Source organism: Lissotriton helveticus, chromosome 8 (genome assembly GCF_964261635.1).
Source record: "Lissotriton helveticus chromosome 8, aLisHel1.1, whole genome shotgun sequence".
In the NCBI taxonomy this organism is placed as follows: Eukaryota; Metazoa; Chordata; class Amphibia; order Caudata; family Salamandridae; genus Lissotriton; species Lissotriton helveticus.
In genome coordinates this window covers 19,846,700-19,872,322 of record NC_136069.1, presented here as the reverse complement: position 1 = coordinate 19,872,322, position 25,623 = coordinate 19,846,700, and the positions used below count along the sequence as shown (strand labels likewise).

The window sequence follows — 25,623 nt, the reverse complement described above, 5'->3', positions numbered from 1 at the left end:
TCACAATGGTGATCCTTCCACACCTTCTGAGGGTGTGTGTGGGTGTTTTATCTGCAAGGTTGAGGTAAGTGGAGACTATGTCAACTTCACTCCTTCCTCTTAGATGAGTACCGACCGGTCTTGTTGCTGTGCACACTACTAAATACTACACAATTGATTGAAGTGTCCTACATGCTTGAAAACTGCTTTTCTTTAGGCAGTGAGGCACTACACTCACTTCTCACTAAGGGTGAGGTCCTGTACTTAAGTTCCAACATATTATGCTTTTCAGGCAAGGATTAGGTGTGGGGGTGTGGGGGGGGGGGGGATACCTTTTTTCTTTCACAGGTGGACAGCACCACTTGAGGTCAATGTCTCAAACAGTTCTTGACTGAAAGTCGTTGCAAGTCATGAAGACTACTCTGTATGCGTTTCTATTGGAGCATTTGTGGGTCTGCTTAGCGACTAAATATCGGCTTGCTTAGAGACAAAATGAGAGTGCCATTCCCTGCAGGAGAGGGTGAGGAGACGCCCAGTTGTATTTTGGAGGCGTGGAACACTCCGAAGTAGAAGACTTGTTTGGAATTATGCCCAGTGCCAGACGAAGATGAGAAGAGTCACCCAAATGCTTTGAGTAGTGTAGTGTAGCAGCATGGTGTGAAGGCACACAACTTCAAGTACCAGCATGCAGTACAGCATCCGCGCGGTGCCTGGACGGGTCTACCTGCTACTCGTGACAAGTTGTAAACCAGACATCACTGCCGCTGTACCAAGAAGACACCCTGATGGTCAGAAGGTCCCAACAACCAAAGTACAACTGCAGATTCAGGCCTCATGTCATATCGGCAGCCGCTACCATGACCCTGATGCATAGCCATCATAGCACTGAACTGTGCTCTGCATGGACAAATAAAACACAAGGTTCTCCTTCAGAGACCGAGTTTTGCACTACAGTTTGAAAGCGCAATCCCCTTACTGGGCCACCCACCACAATGGGCCATCCTTGGACAGTGCCCCTCCCCAAACGACAACCTCTGGGGACAATGGAAACAACAACTTTTTCCTCGTGCCCTCCACTGTGGGAAAGTTTGTGTCATCCCACAGTCCTAGGGTAACCACTACTTGTGGGTATTGACCCGCCTCACTCTACCAGTGGTTTTTGGCCTGTGCTAATGGCAGAGAAATCTGAGTGAGCATTTCCTGGAACCCGCAAACATCTCCTGCGACCCAAGAAGCAGGGCCCACCCCTTCGAGATTTATGGTGTAGGTACTAGTCACAATATCTTAACCTATAGAAAGAAAACCTCCTGATGCGGACAAAACGTGTGTAGTGTTGGAGTTCAAAGGTCAGATTGGCCTGGAAACACTCCATAAAACCATAAATGGTCTTCACATATATACATGTGTGTGTTTATACACTTTCCTTTTCCGCTTCTTGAGTTCTCGCAACTAAACCATTGAACTGCTCTCTACGCCTTGCGCTCCGATATTTGTGCATTAATGCATAAGTAATGTGCGTCAAAACTGAACTTATCAAATGCGATCAGTGCATACCAGAAGTGGATACTATTGATCCCAGCACTGGCAACCAACGTAAGACATGGGGTTATTATTTGTGAAGGGTATGAGCCCTGCGCAAGTAAGTCAGAATTTGCCTTTTTAGTTTTGAAATTAGGAACCAAATACCCCATTTTAACACTCGACTCTCAGGGCGCCTTAGGAGAGTAGTCTACCTCAAGGGAGGTGGTGTGAGAAAGCAATCCCAATTCACTGGCCTAAAACATCACTCAAATTTTGTATAATCAGTGCTTTTTTCTTTAAAAAAGGGAAGTCATTTTATTACACACACATGCTACTAAATACTACGCATTGTTTACAAATATAGACATCAGAGAGAAGGGAACACCTTTGGTGAAGCAGTATGTCACATAACAACGTTAGTGGCTTCTGACCCATTATTCACAACGTCTGTCCCACACCTATACAAGATGTAACATCACAATACAAGACCGCGTCATTTATCTAGCAGGTCTACGGGCTTCCTCAAGGATCACCACATTAAAAGAAATCGGCCACATGTCCTGTTTGAACTTCAAAACATCATTTGAATCAATGGAACCAATAGTCACAGACATTCACTACAATGACAAAGGTTCATTGCTCAACAGCCATGTTGTGAAGAAAGCCATTCAATCCAAGAGCCTCGGCACCGGAGTCTCTCCAAATTGTTGCTGGCCATGAAATGAAGCCACAGCATCAAATACTGGAGGCTCCTGCATTCCAAGGGCATGCGTTAGTATATGGTCAACCTGGTCTGGGGGGAGGCTGTACTCCTTGCAGCCTCCAACAATACTCAAATCACTTATCGGTGGTGCCCCTGCCATCGTGGGGCCACCACAAGCATCAAATATGTAAAATAGCTCACGTGGGGCATTATGGTTGGCTCCAACCAGATGTATGCATGCCTGATTAGGGGCTTTGCTTTGGGGCTTTTGGTGGTCTCACGCTGAAGTACTATTTTCATTTTTGGGTGCTCCGGCCCCACCCAGATCCGCTACAGCCTGATTTTTATTTTTATACATGGGCAGTGCAGGAGGCCCACTCCTGTGCGGCTGAGCCAGCATCCCACCTCGCCAGCACAATCCATTGCTGGTGCAGGAGCTGGCATGCTGCTTCTCCAGCTAGTCCTGATGGGCAGGTTCCTGCTGGAATAAGCTGGCCCCAGACACAGGCACATGGAACAGGAGGCGAAGCTGCTGTAATGAAATACAGTCGTGTTCCTCATGTGGATCTCCTGGCTTCTTCAGTCAGCCTCAGCAGAGTACGGTCACCCGAGGCATTCCAGTTGCGATGGGCCTGGTTGGTGTTCAGTTCTCAGAAACTGTGGGACCCTGGGAACCAGTGTGATTTTGGGAGAGGGGCAGGTGTCTTGGCCATCCCACAACTGGTCCGCATACTAGTCCTGGGTGTTAGCTTGTGACACAATTCTTAGTCTATCTCTATAGGGCACCAGGTGGCTTGTCTTTCTAGCTGGATATCCTTTTACCAGTCATTCCCTCCCTGGTCCAGAGATTTCGTAACCGTCTCGCTCTTGTACAGGTGTTTTTAAGTGGGGATGGAAGTTGTAGATGCCAGGTATCCCTGGACAATTCTAGGATGCCGCATCATCCCTCCACCATAGTCCCAAATCTCCTGCCCAGCATTTCGGGACAACTCATCACGGCGACTTCAAGTTTTCTCTGGAAAGAGTTCCTCCGAGGACCTCAGGTTCTTGCTTAGCTGACATCACTGCCTCATCCCTTCCCAATAAAACTTCAAAGGTGAGCCCCTCCTGTGACGGCTCCAGATGTGTGGCTGTTGTCGTAGTGGGTCTGGGCTGTCTCAGTCCAGGTGAAGTGTGCCAGCTAAATATTAGATTTCCTTCCAACCCCTTCCTCTCGCAGAAACCGAGTCACGTACCGATAATGCCTCCTTTTGTGTGGTGAGGCCTTCGTTCCCTCTGCTGGGGAGCAGAACAGTTAACTTGGCCCGGCTTGGAATCGGATTATGAGCAGAGCCAGAGAAACAGGACAATGAAAACCTAAACTCGGCACGCATATTTTACACCAGTTGGACACCTTCCTGAACTGTGTACCTACAGACTGGCTTTCGCCAATATGTAGAATACAGTGAAAGCGCTACAGATTTTCCAGTAAACGCTACAGATGTGCTATGAATGTCCACCAATATTAGAAGGCCTACCCCAGATCAGCATCAATCCTTGCAAAGTCCCCTCTGCGACAGGCTGCCTGTGAGCAATTGCGGTGCTGCGCACAACAGTAGTCTCACACGTATGCATGTGTGGACGGGTAACCAGCCCAGTTCCTTGTACCCTAGAGCGGTCTTATCTTAAAAGGTAGACGCTGGTGAGTACCACGTTCAGTCCAATTATTTTGAATTTACAGTGAGTGAGACTCTGTAAAATGTTCAAAAACAGGTATTCGTAAGGGAATAATCCTAGAAGGACTAAATGGGTGGAATCCATTTGCTGATGACCCATTTACCCATGCAACGGCTATTCATCGTAGTAAGGACGTAGAGGGTCCAGGCTTGGTCTTTAAAGACACACAAGCAGGACACTATGAGGCCACAAAGGACTAACTGACCATACAAGAGTGGAGCAAGGACTGGGAGCTTGTGTAGGTGGGAAGGAAACGTCTACATCATCACTGAAGAAACCAGTTCTAATGAGTTGATGCTAGCTCAGAACCTTAGATTGTTGAGGAAAAGCTTGCCGATGTACACCGAACACACTGTACACACCACGCTACTGGCAATGTGCGCTTCAATCACAGGGCGTATTCACTAGGCACACCAAGACATTTTCAAGTTGATTTAAGAAAGCGGATTGTGCAATCCTGTTTTGTATACGAAGAACATATTTGTCGTGGACAGTTCAGAATATACTGGAAAGGGGAACAAAGCCACCATGGGCTGGTGCCACAGTGGTCTCCCTTTATTATCTGGCAGAAGGCGCTTTGCAGACGGGCTACCATTTAGGTTTAAGTGGGCGAGTGAGCTACACAAACGGATGAAAAGTACTGGCCTGTGATAGGCATGGGGACTTCTAAGGCTTTGCACCCAGTGTGCACGATGGGGCAACGATAAGCTGCTCCTATAGATGCTGGGTGTGTTTTTGCTTCCAGGGTCCATGCCCGATAAAGGCTCCTTCGTGGTTATTCCCCCTGCTCTCAGACAGCTAGTCTCACGGAGTATGTATGACCGGGCGTCAATCCCTGCTCATAGACGCAGCAACTGCCCTCGTCGCCCCTGCAACCCCTCACACAACTACACCTCCCCGCCCAACCTGTCCCCCACCCTTCCGATTAACTCTCTCACTCAACTCCCCCCCAACCTGACCTCAATCCCAGCTCGCAATCGCAACAACCGCCCTCGTCGCACCCACAACCCTACTTCTGACCTCGACACACTCACCCTTCTCCGCTCCTATGACCCAGCCCTCCAAAACCACACAACCACCCCTCACCTCACCATCCCCACGATACACTCAAATCCCCTTAGACCCCCCACACTAAACAGCAGATTCTCCATCCCCAATAACCTTAGAAAAGTCCCTCTCTCTCTAGAACCATCTACCACCCTCGACACACCCCGTCTCAAATGCACTCTCCTCAACTGCAGATCGGCCTCGAAACATTCCGCCGCCATTGCTGATCTCCTCTTATCGCTGGACCTTGACCTAATCATCCTGACTGAAACCTGGCTAACTGAATCCTCGACACCTATAATGGACATTCTGGTTCCGCCCAACTACCACATTATCAGGCTCGACAGATCAGGCAAAATAGGTGGTGGAATCGCGTGCATCTACAGGAACAACCTCTCTGTTCAGAAAGTCAATTCCACCTCCCTACCATCCCCAACATGCTGCGAATACATCTGCCTCGACATTATCAGTGGGGGCAAACCGATATGCTCTCTTCACAGCATTTACCACCCACCCAGGGACAACTTCACCTTTTCCCAACAAATCATAGATATGTTCTCAGCCAATTCCGGACGGCAGCTCACCCAAATATACCTTGGTGATTTCAACCTCCACTGGAACGATCGCAAGGACGCGGTGGTAAATAGTCTTAAAAGTTTCCTCGATGCCCTTAACCTCACCCAAATATGCAACAGCCCGACCCACGAGAAAGGTTCTATACTCGACCTGATCATCTCCAAAAATGACTCTATCCAACTCGAGTCCATCCAACCCTGTGACTGGTCAGATCATCATATTGTCACATTCTTCATCAATGAAAAAGTTAAAGTTAACCCGGCTCAATTCTCCAAGCCCAAAGTCTGGAAAAGAGACATGAAAAAACTCAACCCAGGCTCTTTGCCCCCTAACAGTTGCAATCTCCTACTCCCGCCGACTGGCGCTACGGACGTTCAAACCCTGACTGACCACTATCTCAACGCTATGACCTCAATAATTAATGAGGCTGCACCTATGCAGCTAAAAAGAGTCTCTACTAAAATCTCCAATCCATGGTACGACGGGAGTCTCAATGAGGATAGACGAGACATGCGAATGGCAGAGCGTACCTGGAGATCAGCGCTCTCTGCAATGCACCTAAAAGATCTGAAGAAAAAGAGAAACGCCTACTTCAGGAAAATAAAACGCTCAAAATCAGACTTCTTCAGCCTCCATCTCGACCAAGCAAAAAACCGCCCGAGAAAACTGTTTGAGCTAATCAAAACTCAATCCAAGGAACAACCCCAACCACTCAACACTGTGCGTGAGGCACCCTCCTGTGAAGACTTCGCCGCTTTCTTTATCCAAAAAACTGACAACATAAAGAGCGATCTCCTCATTGACGCAAGCCTCTACTCCAAACCCCAGTGCCTAGCACCCACTGAACCAAAAAACAAGGCTACATGGTCAACATTTGGCACATACTCGGAAAAAGAAATTGGCAAACTGCTCAGCACCCTGAAACCATCCAATCACCTCACGGACACCCTTCCTGCTACCGCAGTAAAAGACTTTACCCCTTTGCTTCTCCCTCTCTGGACCAAAATTATCAACAGCTCTCTCCAACAAGGAAGCATACCGGACTCTCTCAAAGTTGGTCAAGTCACACCTCTACTAAAGAAACCTACAGCCGACCCCTCTGACCTCAACAATTACCGTCCCATTACCAATATCCCCACTCTCGCCAAACTGCTGGAAAAATGCGCACAACTACAACTGACTAAACACATTGAACAATTTGATCTCCTCAACCCTCACCAGTCAGGCTTCCGAGCAGGGCACAGTACAGAAACTGCTATGACTCACATAATTGACGACGCACTTCAAATGCTAGACCAAAACGACACCTGCCTCCTCATCCTTCTTGATCTCTCTTCAGCATTCGACACCGTTAAACATGAGAATTTACTAGAGCTACTAAACACAAGAATGGGTTTATCTGGAACTGTTCTCAAGTGGTTCACTTCCTCTCTTCACAACAGGTCGCAGAAATTCAAGAGCAATAACCTGATGTCCTCGCCAATACCTGTAACGCTAGGCGTCCCCCAAGGATCCTCGCTATCCCCAACTCTGTTCAACCTAGTCATGGAACCTACCCTGCTACAAGCATCCAATGTACACTTTCACATGTACGCTGATGACACCCAACTTTATCTCAAATTACAGTCCCCCAAAGACATCCTGCTCTTGAACTCAACGATCAGATGCACCCAATCCTGGCTTGCCGATAATCATCTCAAACTCAATGCCCTGAAAACAGAGTTCCTTCTGATCTCACCTCCAGCGAAGATCTCCACCACTCAAATTTGGCTTAAACACCTAACCGCACTCAATGTCCAACCCACCATCGCAAAATCTTTAGGCATAACACTTGACACCAACCTCAACATGCAGCAACATATCAACAAGGCAACAAAGGGAGCAAACTTCCAGATCAATACTCTGAGGAAACTCAAACCCTTCCTCCCAACCAAAGACTTCCAAACCGCAGTACAAGCACTAGTCATCCCCCGAATTGAATACGGCAGCATCGCCCTCTGCGGACTCCCCCTAACTTCAACCGCACCCCTAAGAGCTTCTCTAAACGCTGCAGCGAGACTCATCACTGGATCAAAAAAGCACTCCCATATCCCCCCTGACTTGAAATCCCTGAATTGGCTGCCTTTTGAAGCCAGAATTCATCTGAAAATCGCCAGCATGACACACAAGGCGGTACACCTAAACTCACCCGGCTATCTCGCTCAGAAACTGACAATCTCTGGCGGAGCTAGAAACACCAGCGGCACAAACAATCTTCTGCTGAAACCTCGAAGATTCCGGAAGGAAAAAACATATAAGCGCTCCTTCTCAGGAATGGCGCCTAGGATCTGGAACTCACTCCCTCCCGAAACCAGGCTTATCTCTTCCACTACACTCTTTAAAAATGAAGTAAAAGCTATCCTCATGGCTAAATACACTTGAACTATTATCTCGAACTCTGTTAATACTATGCACCGATCTGTACTACATGTTTGATCACTTTGCTTATTTGTATTGTTATCTTATTACTCACATGATTGGCTTTGCAGCCACCTACTTGTACTGTTTGATCTATTGATATATCTGTCTGACTATGCTCCCTTATGTACCCCTCTTTGTAGAGCGCTCTGATATCTGCAAAGATCTTGTCCGCGCTATATAAAACTTTCAAAATAAAATAAAATAGAGTGTGGAACAGTGCTGCCTACTACTAACCAAGCTATTTTCTCAGATAGGAGACATGCTAACTAGCATAATGGTTCCAGTACCAGACCAGCACAGGGGTCTCTCTGCCCGCTCCCACCAACAGCAGACTCCCAGCTTGGCCTTCTGCTCCTGCCACACTTGAACATCCTGAAAACAAATGTCAGCATCCACAGAGCCTTTATCCACAAGAGTTTAAGTGGTGCTTGAATGTGCCTCAGGCAGAGCGAGCAGTGTCTGGGTCCTACAGACAGGGCAGTCATGGTCAAACTCTCAACTGGATCAGTTCTGCTCGCAGAACCATCCCACTGCCACTGCCACCCACACCAAGGCTGTGAACATTTACTACAGAGGGTACAATGACCGTCTCCCCGCTACATTCACAGCACAAAACATGGGGATGGAATCAAAGCCCATTTCTGACATTTTAGCCACTTTAAAGGGGAAAGTCTGGTCCCCAAGGCAACATTTAATAAAATGGAAAAAGAGGGTTAACACACCATCTGTTACCTATGGGACCGTCTACTCAGCTGTTTTGAAGACACCCTAAAGCCTGCACTCTAAAGCAAGTACATATAGCAAGCTGCAAATGAAAATTTCGCCCTCCCAGTCCGCCATTCCTGATAGCCTTGCAAAGGCTGGAATGGGCCATCACCCACTGCTGAATAACTGGCGTGTGTACAACAGATAACAGTGATCATGCATATCTCTGCCGGCCCAGCAGGTTTATGAAATATCTCTATTATCTGACACGGTTCAGCTCTCTGCTGCATTTTGGCTACGCTAGCGCTCTAGAAGTAATCATATAAATCCATACACCGCAGGACAACAGCGCACAACAGGGCCATGGTCTACCTGTGCTCAAAGAGGATCAGAAGTCCAGCTGCACAACTACACACTGGCTAAATTCTCATCACAATTACAAATGAAAGTCCCTCATACAGATAAAGACATTTATAAAGTACATGATATAAAGACAGTTAGCCTCTAGGCACTGATCATCTCAGGGCTAAAGGGAAAAAGCAGATAGAACCACAAATGTATAAAGGAGGAAAATATGCTACAGGTCTCTTTTGAGAAAGCAAGAGGAGTGCACTAAAGGGCCTGGTCTGTTATGAAACAGCAAGAGAGCGTCAAAGATCCCGAAACTTCACTAATCGCCAGCAGTACAAGCAGGGGACAAGTCCAAGAAAACACGAAGTACAAAAAACAAGTGGAAAACAAGCTAATTCCTATTAATCCCACTTAGCAAAAGTTCCAAAAATGGATTCCAGCTGCGCTGGTGCAGAATCCTCAAAATGGGATCAGCAGACAAAGGCCCGGATGGAATTAGACATTTAATATCCCATGAATAAAAGCACTCATTGAGAGCTGGCAGCTGGTGGGAAAGAGGAGGGCGCAGCAGGACTGAAGAGTGTGAAATAAACAAAAGATATGAGCAGGGTGCCAAGGATAAGGAGGCCGGGTACAGAAAGTTCACGCGAGGGATCACTGAATGCCCTGCCAACATTCATGGGGTTGGCCAGAATCCATCAGTGAGTCAATTAGATCACATCCATGAAGTGCTAATTGGGTGCCCATGTTTAGCCACAAGACCAAATATTCTGATAGAAGGTATGATTTTCAACCTGAATTGGTAGCGATTGCTATACAGTGGAAGAAGGTTCAATTTCTTGGGGTCCAAAATCACAAATGTTGGGTATAGGCTACTGAGGAGTATGGAGAAGTGTGGTTCACCGATTAGAGCGGCAGACCCTGAGGCAGAGGTCTGGCCCGGGACCAGGGTTGAATCCCCGTCGCGGCACGGACCTCGGACCCGATAATTCTCGCCTCGGTGCCTACTCTAATGATGGGTTCCACTTTGCAACTCTGGGCAATAGCTTGCTTAATCTCCACACCGGCCCTAACAACACTAGGATGCCTGGCTTTACCGTGGGGGTGCCCAGGAGTGGACACCTCACAGGAACAGGCCAGGAAGGGTTCCACAGTGGTATGCGTACAGCGCTTAGAGACCCCTGGTTGATAGGCGCTATACAAGTGCAAATTACATTTACATTTGTAAAGTGTGTGATTGCCAAAGTTTGTTGCAGCTGATTCACTGGATCTGCTGAATAGAGTCAAGTGGAAACCAGCAGTAAAGCTGGTGTATACATGTCTTTAGGACTTTCTAAATTAAAGTGGAGTACCGAAGGAAGACTTAGAGGCAGGCAGTTCAAGGGAGCATGCTTTGTTCAGGTGGGTGGTTACCCCGTTCTGGGGTGGCGAAGTAGAAACTGTTTGGCAGAATGGAGGGCTCGATCGGAGGTATACGCTTTAAAGTGCTTTTCTAGAATTTATGGGGTAGCTATGTGCCATGGCCAGAAGACTGGCCTTCAATGACGTCTGATAATGTCCCATCAAGGTCCCTGCCCACTTACATTCTCATGCCCTCCGCTCCAACATCGACCATTCGGCTGGCCATCACCACAACCCCAGTTCTGCACAGTGATCTGTTGCACTGTATTAAGGTTCGATCTGCACAAGTCTACGTACAGGGTAGGTGTTCAATCTCACTTCTTACATGGCCAGTATGAGATATGATTTAACGTAGGCAGGTAGTTACCAATAAGGGCTCAGTACCTAATTTGAGCTTCGGTTTATGCAGAGTAAAGCTGCAGTCAGCCCAGCACCACAAGGCCTCTGACTTGCAGACAGGCCAAAAGAGGACTGCTTTATTCAGCAGCTGAGGTGATTTCTTTATCACTGGTGAACGATTGCAAAGTTCAATTACAATTCACAATCTGATCTCATTAAATTTTTGCATTGAATTGACATAGCGAGAGTGGGGAGATTACATCAGACATAGTTAGATGATGGAGAATATTGCATTTAAATGGTCAATGAGCAATCAGTATTTGAACATTTTCGATTTAAACTACCCAGTGACTGAGTTATGAATGTTTGATTAACTTTGCCGTAGCAAAGATCTCTGGAAGCCCTTAAAATCCACCATGGAAGACATCTGAGTCCCTCGAAGAGTCCCAATGCCTTCAGGAGCAGTCTGGTTTCTTCGTGCATAACTGAAGCAGAGGTTGCGGAGTGGGAGCAAACAGTTTGGGCGAGTCTTTCGGAGGGGCATCGGATACCAACACTGTTGGATACCGTATGGCTTCAGTCAACATTAGGTCATCCCTTATTAAAGGCGCCTTTAGCTTAAATAAGTTGACAATCTTATCATTTATGTCCTGGGGGGAATGTAACCCCGCAGCTAGGGGAATGTTACAGTCAACGTACTGGTGGCTAAAAAGCTAGGCCGGCTGAAGGTTGCCGGACACAGCCATTTGGCACAGTGGACTACCACGCCTGTACCCTTTTTAACATCATTTCCTTCTGCAGCAACTAACGTTTTCAAATTGTAGTAGTGTTCGAAAAATCAACTGAAATGGTGAATACAAGCACTTTGTCAAGTGGACTTCCAATGTTTTGCAGGCAGTAAACACCCCTCGAATGCAGAAGCAAGCACATGCTGTGCAGCTCCACATTATATGCTTAATGACAGTTATGTACAGTGAAGCACAAAATGCCCTTTTACATATCCAATATACTGTTTTTCTATGACACAACCACATGTATATTGTTTTGTTGCACAAGCAAATCTATGGGTTTTATTAATTACTTTTAAATAACAAAACTCTTGAATTCATTCTGAATGTAGTCATTTATATTACATGAATTAGATACCCTTACATAATACTTATATAAAAACGAGTTTTACAGCCAGTTGGGTATTATGCATGAGGAACTGAACAGAGCTTGTAGAAGAAACTTTATAGACCTTCAAAGTCATGGTGAACAGTCAGAAACTCATCGTCAAACTGTGGGCTAGAAATCGCCAACGGAAAACATTACGACAGTCTAGAAAAACAGCGGAGAATTACTATAGTGTACCCCAGTTTCAAAATCGCTCTAAAGTGAAACCAGAGAGACTTGCAAAGCCCGGACCACCTTTAAAACGAGCACATTTTGAATAGGGGTGGGCGATCTATCCCACTCCGCCGGTGGAACTATGGCCACTTTGTTACGCTTGTAACGGAGAGTTCTGATCAAATTCCACCAACAGCCGCAACGCAGAGTTTTTTCTCACATGCGGCTCAAAAACGCTAAATTGGCGAGCAAGATTTGGTCCCCTTTAGATCGATTCTGGAGGGCACCCAGCGAGATTTCTCCAATGTGGGGTGTCACGACTGTTCGTGGTTAAAAAGCTAGCACTCGAGTAGAAAATCTACTCGAGCGGCAGCAAAATCAACGCGAGAATTGTGCCCTCTTGGTGCGCCGTACCGTGCTGTTCGTGGTGAGTTTGTAGTATGAAACGATCTCCCAGCGCTAAATCACCGAAGCGCGATGTGCACCCGTTTGAGGAATTCCATAGAATCTTGCGGAGTTTTTTTGTAACTACGTGGAATTCCGCGAATTCCAGCCAGGCCTAATTTTGAACTCCGGAATGGCGATCTTAGACAAACCATATTCACATTCAAGCTAGGGAGAAGCGCACGGCACCACGTGGTCCACACCAGACTCAAGCAGCAGAACATACTCAATATCCAGACTACATTCTGGTCCCTACCAAGGGCTTTGGGACATCATCCCTGCGGCAGTTGTGGTGTACAAAGACCCTTGAAAGCATTTAGATCTTGTCCTACCTATATCAAGGCATCTGTTGACACACACTAACTGTAACAGTGAATTTGTGGTGATATTTACTCATGTCATACATGGTCTATAATCCATAGGTATGAGGACACAAAATGTATTTACCAGAATCAAACATCTCAGCAACATTTACCTGAGCAAGCCAACCACAAAAGTGTTAAGTCATTATACGCTGAAGAATACTGACATTATGTGGATAATCCTAGAAAGACTTCGTGCAAGAGAAAAGAAGAGCCACATCATCCCTTTTAAGAGATTCATTTTCAAATTCTTGACGCAGATCATTGTTCTGAACAAAGGGATAGATTTAGGCAAATATAGGTAAACCAAGTACAAGGAAATAATTTGTCTGTTTTAGGCTTTGAACACTGGCATACACATTTAGCAGAAGCCTACCAGACAGTGCTGGCTTAATTTGCTTTAGACTGTCCAGCTTGAGTTCGTCCCTCCCATTGCCCAAACCTCCTTTACTATATTCTTCCACTAACTTGCTTTGAATAAGCAGGTCTTTAAGGAAAATGCTACTTACCAGTATGCATCTGTTCTTGGCATGTAGAGCTGCAGAATCCTACATTTTGCAATAGATCGCCACCTGGTGTTGGGCTCGGATGATTGCAGATTGTTGTCTTCTTGGAAGAAGTCTTTGTAGTCACCAGATCGGTGTCTCCTCCCTTGGACAATACTGCGCATGGTCATCGACTCCATCCTCAGATTGTTTGTCGCCATGATGGGAAATGATGGAGTTAGTAGAAGTAAAGAGAAAGGATGTCCATGCGTGTGCATCTAAGTAAGAGGAGTACTGGAACGGATACAAGTCCCGGGGAGGCGGGAGGGCATGTAGGATTCTGCAGCTCTACATGCCAAGAACAGATGCATACTGGTAAGTAGCATTTTCCGTTCGAGGCATATGATCTGCAGATCCTACATTTAGCAATGATTGTGCAGCAGTGTCTCCCCTAGCGGTGGTCGCTTGTATCCGTTGCAACATACTGAAACGGTGTTTTAAGGACAGCTTGGCCTACTGCAGCTTGCTGCTTGGCTTGCACATCAACACAATATTGTTTAGTGAAGGTGTGTATTGTAGACCATGTCGCTGCCTTGCATATGTCCTCTGGTGGTATATTTCCTAAGAAAGCCATAGAGGCTCCTAGTTTGCGAGTGGAGTGCGCTCTAGGAGGAACTGTTAGTGTACGTTTAGCCTTGTGATAGCATATTTGAATACACTTTACAATCAATCTAGCAATACCTCTTTTAGAGATGGGATTGCCTTTGTGTGGGGGAGAGAAAGATACAAATAGAGTCCGGTTTTTGAAAAAACACTGGTAACTCTACTGACTGGTTTAGGTGAAAAGGAGTAATCACTTTTGGTAGGAATTTTGGATTGGGTCTAAGAACCACTTTGTTAGGCTGTATTTGAAAAAATGGTTATTCTATTGTGAATGCTTGGATTTCACCAACTCTTCTGAGAGAGGTAATGGCAACAAGGAAAGCAGTTTTCCATGTTAGGAATTGCAGTTCACATTTATGTAACGGCTCAAAAGGGGGTCCCATGAGTCTTGTAAGGACTACATTTAGGTTCCATACTGGAGCAGGTGGTAACCTGGGTGGAATTATTCTTTTTAATCCTTCCATAAATGCTTTTATTGCAGGTACTCTAAATAGAGATAGATGCTGTCTATTCTGTAAATACGCTGCAATAGCTGCCAGATGCAGGCGTATGGAAGAGTAAGCCAAATTGGACTTTTGTAAATGTAGAAGGTAGCAAATAATATTTTGGATGGAAACATCCAAAGGATTAGTTTGATTGTTGTTACAATATATTGCAAATCGCTTCCACTTAGCAGCATAGAATGCTCTGGTAGTGGGTCTTCTAGCTTCTTTAATTATATTCATACAGTCTGTTGGTAAGTTTAAGTAACCAAACTCTAAGACTTCAGGAGCCAGATCGCCAAATTCAGTTGGCTTGGTTCAGTGTGTCTTATTTCTCCATGGTTCTGTGTTAACACGGATGGCGTGAGCCGTAATTTCTGATGTGGAACCAATGAGAGATATAGTAGCATGGTGAACCATGGCTGACGTGCCCATGTGGGGGCCACTAGTATTAGTTTGAGGGACTGTTGTCTGAGCTTGCGTACTACTAGTGGAATGAGTGGGAGAGGCGGAAAGCGTACGCAAATCTGCCTGACCAGTTCATCCATATTGCATTCCCCTCCGACCGTGGGTGTGGAAACCTGGCGGCGAAGGCTGGGCATTTTGAGTTCTCGTGGGTGGCAAACAGGTCTACTTGTGGATGCTCCCATTCTTGAATCTGTTGTGATTGGCGACTTAACAGATCTGCTATCTGGTTGTGGATCCCTGGAAGGTGTTCTACTGTCAGATGTATGTTTTGAGGGATGGCCCATCTCCAAATGTTCTGTGCAAGTTGGGACAGTTGCAGAGAGTGTATATAATACATGGCTGTCATATTGTCCGTCCGGACTAGTACAGCTTTGTTTTGTATTTGTACTTGAAAAGTTTTGAGTGCTAGGAAAATTGCTAGCAACTCCAAATGGTTGATGTGGAACTGTTTCTGTTGATTGTTCCATTGACCTTGTGTGGTATAATGCAGGAGATGGGAGGGATGCATCTGTCGTGAGCACTATCTGTGGAACTGGATCTAGGAACGTCCGTCCCTTTGTCAAATTTTGGGTGTTCCACCATTGCAGAGAGCGATATGTACGGCTGTCTACCAACACCAGGTCTGTGAGCTGACCTTGAGCCTGATTCCACTGTTGTGCTAGACATTCTTGTAGTGAGCGCATTTGCAGTCTTGCGTGGGGAACTATGAAGATGCAAGATGCCATCATCCCTATTAGTCTCATGAACACTCTGGCTTGAAGAGAGTGCTGGCATTGAAAAAGGGAGACTAAGTTCTGAATACTTTGAATCCTGGCTTGACTGGGATATGCTAGAGCTACCGATGTGTTTATAGTAGCTCCTAGATAATGATGAACGTGCGAAGGCTCTAGATGCGACTTGGTGTAGTTTATCGTAAACCCTAAGTTGTGCAGTGTTTGAATTGTTTGTTTTGTGTGTTGTGCACACTGGTTGTACGATCTTGCTTTTATGAGCCAGTCGTCTAAGTAGGGGAAAACATGTATTTGTTGTCTTCTGAGATGTGCTGCCACTACTGCTAAGCATTTTGTAAACACTCGTGGTGCTGTTGTGACTCCGAATAGAAGGACTTTGAACTGATAGTGTTGTCCTTGTATGACAAACCTTAAATACTTCCTGTGCGCAGGATGTATTGGAATGTGAAAGTAAGCGTCCTTTAGGTCTAGTGTGGACAGAAAATCTCCCTGTTGTAGTAATGGGAGTACCTGTTGTAAAGTGATCATGTGAAAATGATCTGATTGTATGTAGTGGTTGAGGGGCCTGAGGTCGAGAATTGGTCTTAAGGTCCCGTCCTTCTTCGGAATTAGGAAATACAGGGAGTAGATTCCTGTTCCTTGTTCTTCTAATGGAACTACTTGAATAGCATCTTTTTGTAGAAGTGCTAGAACTTCCTGTTGAAGCAGAGTTATGTGTTCTGCAGACATTGGACGCTGCCTGGGTGGTATGTTTGGGGGGGGGGGGGTTGCTGTGAGTTCTAGGCAGTAGCCATGTTGGATAATTTGTCTTACCCACCTGTCTGTTGTGATGGAGGTCCAGACAGGTAGGAACTGTGAAAGTCTGCCCCCCACAGGAGTGGAATGCTGTAGGGGAGGCAAAGGGAAGTCACTGTTTAGGAGTGGAAGAGGAGTGGTTATTGTTACTACCTCTACCTCTTCCCTTGTTGTTATTGCCTCTGTATCCTCCTCTAAAATATCCTCTATCAGAGGAGGTCTGCGTGTGTGTTTTAAAAGATGATGTTGTGTCTGCGCTGGTTTGCTTGGAGCCTCCTCTATAATAGGAGCGGCGAAAAGAACCTCTAGTTTGGGTGGATTGTAATGCCCCCATAGACTTAGCGGTGTCTGTGTCCTTCTTCATCTTTTCTAATGTATTATCTACCTCCGGCCCGAACAATTGGTTCTGATTAAAGGGCTGGTTTAGGATGGTAGTTTGTACCTCTGGTTTAAAACCCGAAATACGTAACCATGTGTGACGCCTGAGAATAATACTAGTGTTCACTGCTCTGGATGCAGTGTCAGCTACATCTAGTGTGCATTTAATTGAGGCATTTGAAATTAATTTGCCTTCTTGTAAAAGTTCTGCTGCCAGATCCTTGTGTTGATCTGGTAGGTGTTCCATTAACTTTTCTAGTTGATCGTAATGAGCCCTGTTGTAGCGTGAGAGTAAAGCCTGTGTGTTTGCTATGCGCCATATATTTATTGCTTGATCAGCAATTCGTTTCCCTGACGCAGCAATAATTTTGGACTCTGTCAGGCGGGGGTGTGTCTCCATTAAGTCTGAGAATTAGCCCTCTTGCTTGCATTTGACACCACTAAGGAGTCTAATGGCAGATGACCCTTAATGTATACTGGATCAGCTGGTGCTGGCCTATACTTTTTCTTTATTCTAGGATTTAACCCCTTCGACGCTCATGACGAGCTGGGCTCGTCATGCAGTAGCCTCCTGCTACGCTCATGACGAGCCCAGCTCGTCATGAATAATGGTAATCATGATTTTCCAGCACAGGGGAAAAATCCCCATAGCATTCAAAAGGTTAACACCCTACACCTTACTGGATCTTTAAAAATCTCTGGAGCATGTTTATTGACTCCCTTGATCATTGGTAATAGTTGGGTAGACCTTTGTGACTGTTCGAAAGTGTCTAACAAGAAGTCCTCCTCAATGGCATCAGAGTGCACGGGAACCCCATGGTAAAGTGCAGCTCTGTTCAATAAATGATTAAAACCAATACTGTCCTCTGTAGGTGAAGGTTTTGTTGGGTAGTACTGAGGATCAGGGATGTCTGGTGCGTTATTTGGTGCAAAATTATATGCATCATCATCCTTAGGGTATTCTGTGTTACCATCCTCATCTAAAGGGTATGTATGTGTCTCTGGAACATAATCCCCCCACCCAAATCATACTCCTCATCAGTGTGGTGTGATGATGTAGGAGAGTGAATAGGAGAAGTTATAGGTTCCACATGTGGAGTAATAGGAGAGGAAGAAAGTGAAGGAGAGGAGGGGTGCATTGGAGAAGTTGCACAGTCCTTTTTGGCAGGGACCACAGGTGTAAGTGGTGTGTCTGCGGGTCTCTTCTTATGGGGGATTGCTTCCACATGTCCAGTTTTTGGATTAATATAGACCTTTTTCTGTCTAGGATCTGGTCTAAACAGTTCTTCCTCTTCTATAATCCTCTTCGGCGTCGATTTTTTCGGAGCCGATAGAGGTTGTTTGGTGCTTTTTGCCTTATGAGGAGTAGTTGAGTCTTTTGGCAATGTTTTCGGTGCCGAAGGTTGTTTAGCCTTTTCTGGGGTCTTCGGTACCGATACTAAAGGTTTCGGCGTGGAGACAGGTTTTGCTGTTCCTGTGGCCGGAAACTGGCTCCCTCTCTTTGTTTTTTGAACCGGAAGGTTTCGGAGTCGAAGCTTTCGGGTTTGGTACAGGTTTTGGCTTCGGCACCGATGGTACGGGTGCCGAAGTGTCCTTGTCTTTGGGCGTCGAAGGGTGTTTTATCTTCAGTGCCGACGAGTCCTTCGGTGTCGAAGGATGTTTTGGTGCCAATGGAGGAGGTGTAACTGGCACATGGTGTTTCTTCGGGGCAGAGGCACCGGAAGGCATATTCTCTTTCCTTGGAGCCGGGCCCGAAGGCAGGGCGTTAGAGGGTAAACGTTGGTCTCGACTGGGCCCCATGGGCGGAGTGCTGACCGTTGCCTTCTGTTTGTGTACTGTCTGTCGTGCAGGGGCAGATGTACTCACGGGTTGTCGAGATGGGATCGAATCGTCCGAATCCTCTGCTCCCGATATTATCTGGAGATCAGGCGAGTCCTCCTCTGCGCCGAGTGGAGGCTCATCCTCGGAGATATCTTCGATTGGATATTCGTCCTCGGGGACGTCTTCTTCGACGATCTCCTCTTCAAAGATGGCCTCCGGTGCTGGTGCTGATCTCCTCATTTCGTGTCGACGGGCCCTCCGAGCCCGAATGGTCTTTTTCGATCGGAAGGAGGCACAGGCTGTGCAGGTCGACTCGTCGTGTTCTGGCGAGAGACAGAGGTTAGAAACCTCGTGATGGTCACTATGAGGGAATTTTGCTCGACATACCGGGCATCTCTTGAATGGAGTTCTTTCCATGAGGCGTAGGCCGCACGGCGCCGATGGGCCCAACGGCCCGCGTCGACGCACCGGAATGTAGCTTGTGATGTCGAAAGTCTATTCGATGTCAAAGAAGTTTGTTTGAAGTTTCTCGCTTTGAAAAAAGCAGAAAAAGTATTTTTCTAGCCGGAGCGGAAAACTTTCATCCGAACCCAGTGGCGGAAAAAAAACAATCTGAGGATGGAGTCGATGACCATGCGCAGTATTGTCCAAGGGAGGAGTCACCTATCTAGTGACTACAAAAGACTTCTTCCAAGAAGACAACAACCTGCAATCATCCGAGCCCAACACCAGGTGGCGATCTATTGCTAAATGTAGGATCTGCAGCTCATATGCCTCGAACATTTTGTTCTTATCACATTTGCTGTGCATTCAAAGACAGAGGTCAAATGTCAAGTTCTCTCCTCCGAGGGAGTTTGGTGGTTACTTTTCTTTTTCTGATTTCAAAATGACAGAATTTATGTGACAATCCTGCCGAGTATCCATGTAAGAGAGGGAGTAGGATATTTTTCCCTAGCATACAACAAACAAACAAACAAACAAAATGTACTGGCTGATGATTCTGAATATTTCAGAATTAGTACAAACGAAGCACTTTTTTTGTTATTCTGAATTATGGTGAAAACAAATATTAGCATAAGATCAAAACATCAATACACTAGGTGATGACATTTGTACACATTGTGTGCAGTAAAACCCTATTTCGGTGCAAATGTGATGATTATTTCAAATGAAAATGTGTTGTCTTAAAATAACAGTGCGCTACCACAGCATGCATACTCCACACTGTACTACTGCACCCCACGCTACTCTATACTATACCACGCAACTCTATTCTAAGACACACCACTCTAAAACACTATACAACATGTCACGCAACTCTATTCTACGACACACCACTCTAAAACACTTTACAACATGTCACGCAACTATTCTACGACACACCACTCTAAAACACTATACAACCTGTCACGCAACTCTATTCTAAGACACACCACTCTAAAACACTATACAACATGTCACGCAACTCTATTCTAAGACACACCACTCTAAAACACTTTACAACATGTCACGCAACTCTATTCTAAGACACACCACTCTAAAACACTATACAACATGTCACGCAACTCTATTCTAAGACACACCACTCTAAAACACTATACAACATGCCATTCCAATCTACACCACTCACTCCACAGCACAACACACTACTCCACGCACCTCCACATGAGTTACTCCACTCCACCCCTCTCCACCCCAATATCCCAATCTATCCCACTCACTTAAATCTACCCCACTCACTCCACTCTCCCACACTCCACCCCCTCCACTCTACCACACTCCACCCCATCCAAATCTGCTCCACCACACTCTACACCACTCCAACCTACCACACTCCAATCTAACCCCTCCCCAATCCAATGCCATCTACTCTACTCTAATCCATCCAATCTACCCCATTCCAGCCCACCCTAATCCACCCCACGGCACTCCTCCCCAATCTAGCTCAATCCAATCTATCCAACTCATCTCCACCCCACTCCAATCTTCGCTACCCAGTCTATCCTTCCATTCTAATCTACAACATGCCACCCAAATATACCCCACTCCAGTCATCTAACCCACCCCACTCCAAACTACTCTACTCCAATCTACCCCATCCAATGCGCTCCACTTCAATCTACTCCAATCTACTCGCCACAATCCAATCTACCCTGCCATACACAAAACTCCCCCGCCCCACACAAAACTCCACTGCTCCCCAATCCACCGCACCCCTCCCCAATACACCTCGCCCGGCCCCAATACACCTCGCCCGGCCCCAATACACCTCGCCCGGCCCCAATCCACCTCGCCCGGCCCCAATCCACCCCGCCCCACACCAATCCACCCCGCCCCACACCAATCCACCCCGCCCCACACCAATCCACCCCGCCCCACACCAATCCACCCCGCCCCACACCAATCCACCCCGCCCAACACCAATCCACCCCGCCCCACACCAATCCACCCCGCCCCACACCAATCCACCCCGCCCCACACCAATCCACCCCACAATTACTTGGTATTGGGGGATCTGAATATCTTGGGAAAAGGATGAGGACTCGGTATCCTTTGTACAGCATTGCTGGTCTTCGGTTTTTTAGTGGCTTGCAGCGGCCCAACTCAAATGTAAGTCAGAGATCCTACTCTATGGTAATTTCCCCCCTGGCTTCAGAAACACGATATGGCCTCCTGGATTCCCTCTACCAACCTCCAATGGGATTGCCGCAAAAAACCTAGGAATGTGGTTTGAGGATATCCTCTCCTTTTCTGCTCAGATGAAAAAGCTCTCAGGCAGCTCTTTTGGTCTTCTTAAAACACTAAGGAGTTTTTACCTCTCCTTCCCAGGCCTGCCAAAGAGACGGTTATCCGTGCCTTGATCCTTTCTCGATTGGACTACGCTAATGCGTTGTACAAAGGCATCCCTGGAAACTCTCTGAATAGACTCAGGTTGCTCAGCATGCGCCCGCCAGGCTGCTCCTGGGAATCGCTAAGAGGAGCAGCTTGCGAGAACATCTCCGCACACTCCACTGGCTTCCCGTGGCGGTTTGGGTCAAATTTAAATCCCTGGTCATTATTCATGGAGCCCTCTACGGCTGCGGGCCCGCCTATTTACAGAAGCGGTTCTCCTTTTACGTCCCGCTGAGAACTGCGTTCTTCAGCCCTTCTTCTAGCTAGGGTGACCCGTTTCGTCCGCCACAAGCTGGGCAGTTGCTCTCTGGCTGTTAAGGCTGCCACGGCTTGGAATGCCCTTCCATTTCTACTGCGCAATACTCAAGACCTGTTAGCCTTCAAGAAACTTTTTAAAACTCCCCTGTTCCCGTAAATGGAGGTGTAGCTCAGGGACTCCTCTTGGATCCGCGCTGAGATACTCTTTGGAGTAGCTATTGCGCATTATAAGAGCACTTAACAATAACACCAATCTACCCCATCCCACCCCAATCTACCCAATCTATCCCACTCCATCCCACCCCACTGCATCGAACCCTCTCCGCTGCAATCTAATCTAATCCACTCCAATCTACTCCACCTCACTCTTCCCCAGTCTACCCCTCTACACTCAAGTCTACCCCACTAAGCTCTACCCTAATTCACCCCACTCCAGACTTCTACATGCCACCCAAAACTACCCCGCTCCGGTCCATCCAACCCACTCTACCAATATCCAACCTACCCCTCTCCACCAAAATCCAACCTACCCCTCTCCACCCAAATCCAACCTACCCCTCTCCACCCAAATCCAACCTACCCCTCCCCACCCAAATCCAACCTACCCCTCTCCGCCCAAATCCAACCTACCCCTCTCCACCCAAATCCAACCTACCCCTCTCCACCCAAATCCAACCTACCCCTCTCCACCCAAATCCAACCTACCCCTCTCCACCCAAATCCAACCTACCCCTCTCCACCCAAATCCAACCTACCCCTCTCCACCCAAATCCAACCTACCCCTCTCCACCCAAATCCAACCTACCCCTCTCCACCCAAATCCAACCTACCCCTCTCCACCCAAATCCAACCTACACCTCTCCACCCAAATCCAACCTACACCTCTCCACCCAAATCCAACCTACACCTCTCCACCCAAATCCAACCTACCCCTCTCCACCCAAATCCAACCTACCCCACTCCAACCTACCGCTCTCCACTCCAGCCTGCCCCTCTCCACTGCACTCCACTCTACCCCACTCCAATCTATCTTCCTCCACCACAATCTACTACATTTCAATGTACCCCACTCCCCCCACTCCAATCCACCCCAAGTTAATCAACTCCACAGTAAGTTTTTTAAAGCGCACAGCTGCTTCAGAGGTAGCTTCCCGGTGCTACCCCACTTGGCTGCAATCTACCATATCCCATTTCAATCTACTGCACTCCACCCAACTCCATTCCTCTGTACCCTACTATAATCCACAGTATCTACCCAACTCCACTGCAGCCTACCCCACACTTCTCCAGCCTACCCCACTGAGCCACTCCACCCAAGTTTACCCGAACTACATCAATACAATCTACCCCACGCCTTCCCACTCCCCGCCCCCACTCCAATCTACTAACGTTTAGCCACGCGGAACAGCAGCCACACTGGTGTGAATAATGGCTAAAAACACAATGTCAAAAGCCAGTAACTACTTCATAGGCGAGACCTATTAGCTGTGCCAATACTGGAAATTGTTCTATTCCTCACAGTAACTGGTTAGCCAATACCGAATGACAAGCAGACATTTCCTTGTTCTACCACAGACACACTACCGCACGGCCTAACACAATCTCTCCCTTGTAGGACTTCAGACTTTAAGGGTTTTTTTAAACTCTGCAGTGCGCCAACAATATTTGGGTTACAAAAGTCACTGACAAATTATGCAACTACGGGCATCAAAGGCATTGTGTACACAAAGTATATCATGAAAACAACAAGAGAGGGAGGGACTTTTTCTGATGAACACTTAATCCCCAAGCAAAATACTCAAAAACAGAAGAGTGTGCCTCTTTATTAATCATATGAATATAACACAAGTGAAGAATCCGAATAGATTCTTAATAAAGCCCTCACTCACCAATCTGGTTGATGACATGCTTTATCATCGGGCCCCACCAGGAGAGGCCGAATGCCACCCTGGTGTGCTTCGACACTAGAATTACTGCGGAGCTGTTTTTTTTGTGTGTTCAGTGAAAGTGAAGGGAGTTAAAAATGTCTAGATTAAGTCACAAAACACATTTTATTAATAGCCTATCAGACATATAAAAACAAAGTGTGAGATATAGTAGCTAGATAAATTGTCTAGCCCTATCCACTAGTGTTTGGTCAACATGTTTCTGCCTATGTCTAATCATTAATGAGGCATTCTTCAGGACTGAAAGAAAGAGGTGAACCTTGGTGGTGTGGGCGCGCTAAGGCCCACCCTGACCATAGGTTATAAATGTGAAAAATTGTTAAAACAAAAAATTTCTTAATTGGCCTCGTAATGAGAGGAGCCGTGTTCACCAGAATCTCGTGTTTGAGAGAAACCAAGTTTGTTCTAAATAAGGTTGCGAATTAACAGACATGGACAAACAAACGAAAAGAAGAAAAGAACAACCAACCATTAGGCATTGTATTCATCACTTTGTCATAAAAGTACGTACAGACACTTGTGCTAATTTTTGATGCACTTGAACCAAACACGAGCCAGACGTGCTGCTGTGAGGAGACGAGTAAACTCAGTTAACTGCCAGGCGAGGTCCTCCCTGAACCACAACACAAGCAACCCAGGACCAGTTTCTCCCTTGTTATGTACTTCGCAAGTGGGTCTGCTATGCAAGTGTGAACATGCATCTTCACCAAACTCCTCGCCCGCAAAGAGATTCCAAAAGTGCCCACGACTCAATGAAATAAATGGTGGTAGCAAGGCGGTATCGATGATTAAGCATGCCACTGGTAGTGGGTGAGAGACAGTACTCTTAACAAATCTCCACTGAGAAGGGAGTATTTGTTCTCAGTTCTCTCATCGCCTTAAAATAGGGTATCTCATGGCTGAACCATCAAGTGGGCACACCAATAATCATTTTTTTTCATTTTTTATGCATGAGGACAAACAAGTAAAGGACAGAAAGAGAGGGGAGGATCGGTCCACTCATTTGGGCATAGAGTGGCTTATCTGTAGTATCTGTCAGAAGCATAGAGCCTTTTTTTATGGAAAGCCTATTCAGCTTTGCTCAACTCATTTGCCTAGGAAGTATTTTGCTCCATTTTGTCTTTGTAATGACGTAACAGTTCAGGGAACTAGTGGCAGAAAAGAGACTAAGTTAAACAACAAAAGCAGAGTACATTGCTTCGCCAGCCTGGTCCTCTGTCCCACAGATAAGACCACTTACTAACAGTAGTGGTACTGGAGCCCAGGGTGTTGCACTGGTGGCCTCAGTACCACTGGGCAGTACAAGCAGTGGCTTTCGCGGACTATCGCCTAAGAAAACAGAGAGACAGTTCGGTTTCTTTAGGCCTACCAAGGAGACGGTCATTGAGGAGTGCAGCCCTGTGTCGAGGAGTGCAACCAGAGCTCAAAGTCAAGGACAGCAAATTCTGCCAATTCTCAAGAAGCGCAAACCTGAGCCTAGTGCGGAGGAGTGCAAATCCCAGCCCTCATGCAGGATCACCAAACCCCACATCCCATATCAACGAGCATAATGGATGTCGATAACCAGTAATATACCTCATTCAACAATGTCAAGTCAGAACCAAAATAAAGGTCAGACGGGAACAGAATGAGAAAAAATAACTTTAATCTAAGTGCTATACACAGTATAAACTAACAACTAGAAAACATCTGAAGCAAAGTGCTTCCTGGTAGACTGTATCGTTACACAAATTCCACTCATGGATTGGGAAAGCAACAAGCTCTTGCAACT

The 25,623-nt window shown here is 46.6% G+C and overlaps 1 protein-coding gene across 1 annotated transcript in view; it reads right to left on the bottom strand.

The window, feature by feature from the left end:
- The window catches only part of RRP1B (ribosomal RNA processing 1B), a 94,485-nt gene that overhangs the window by 18,638 nt on the left and 50,224 nt on the right, over nt 1–25,623 (bottom strand). The window lies entirely within an intron of this gene.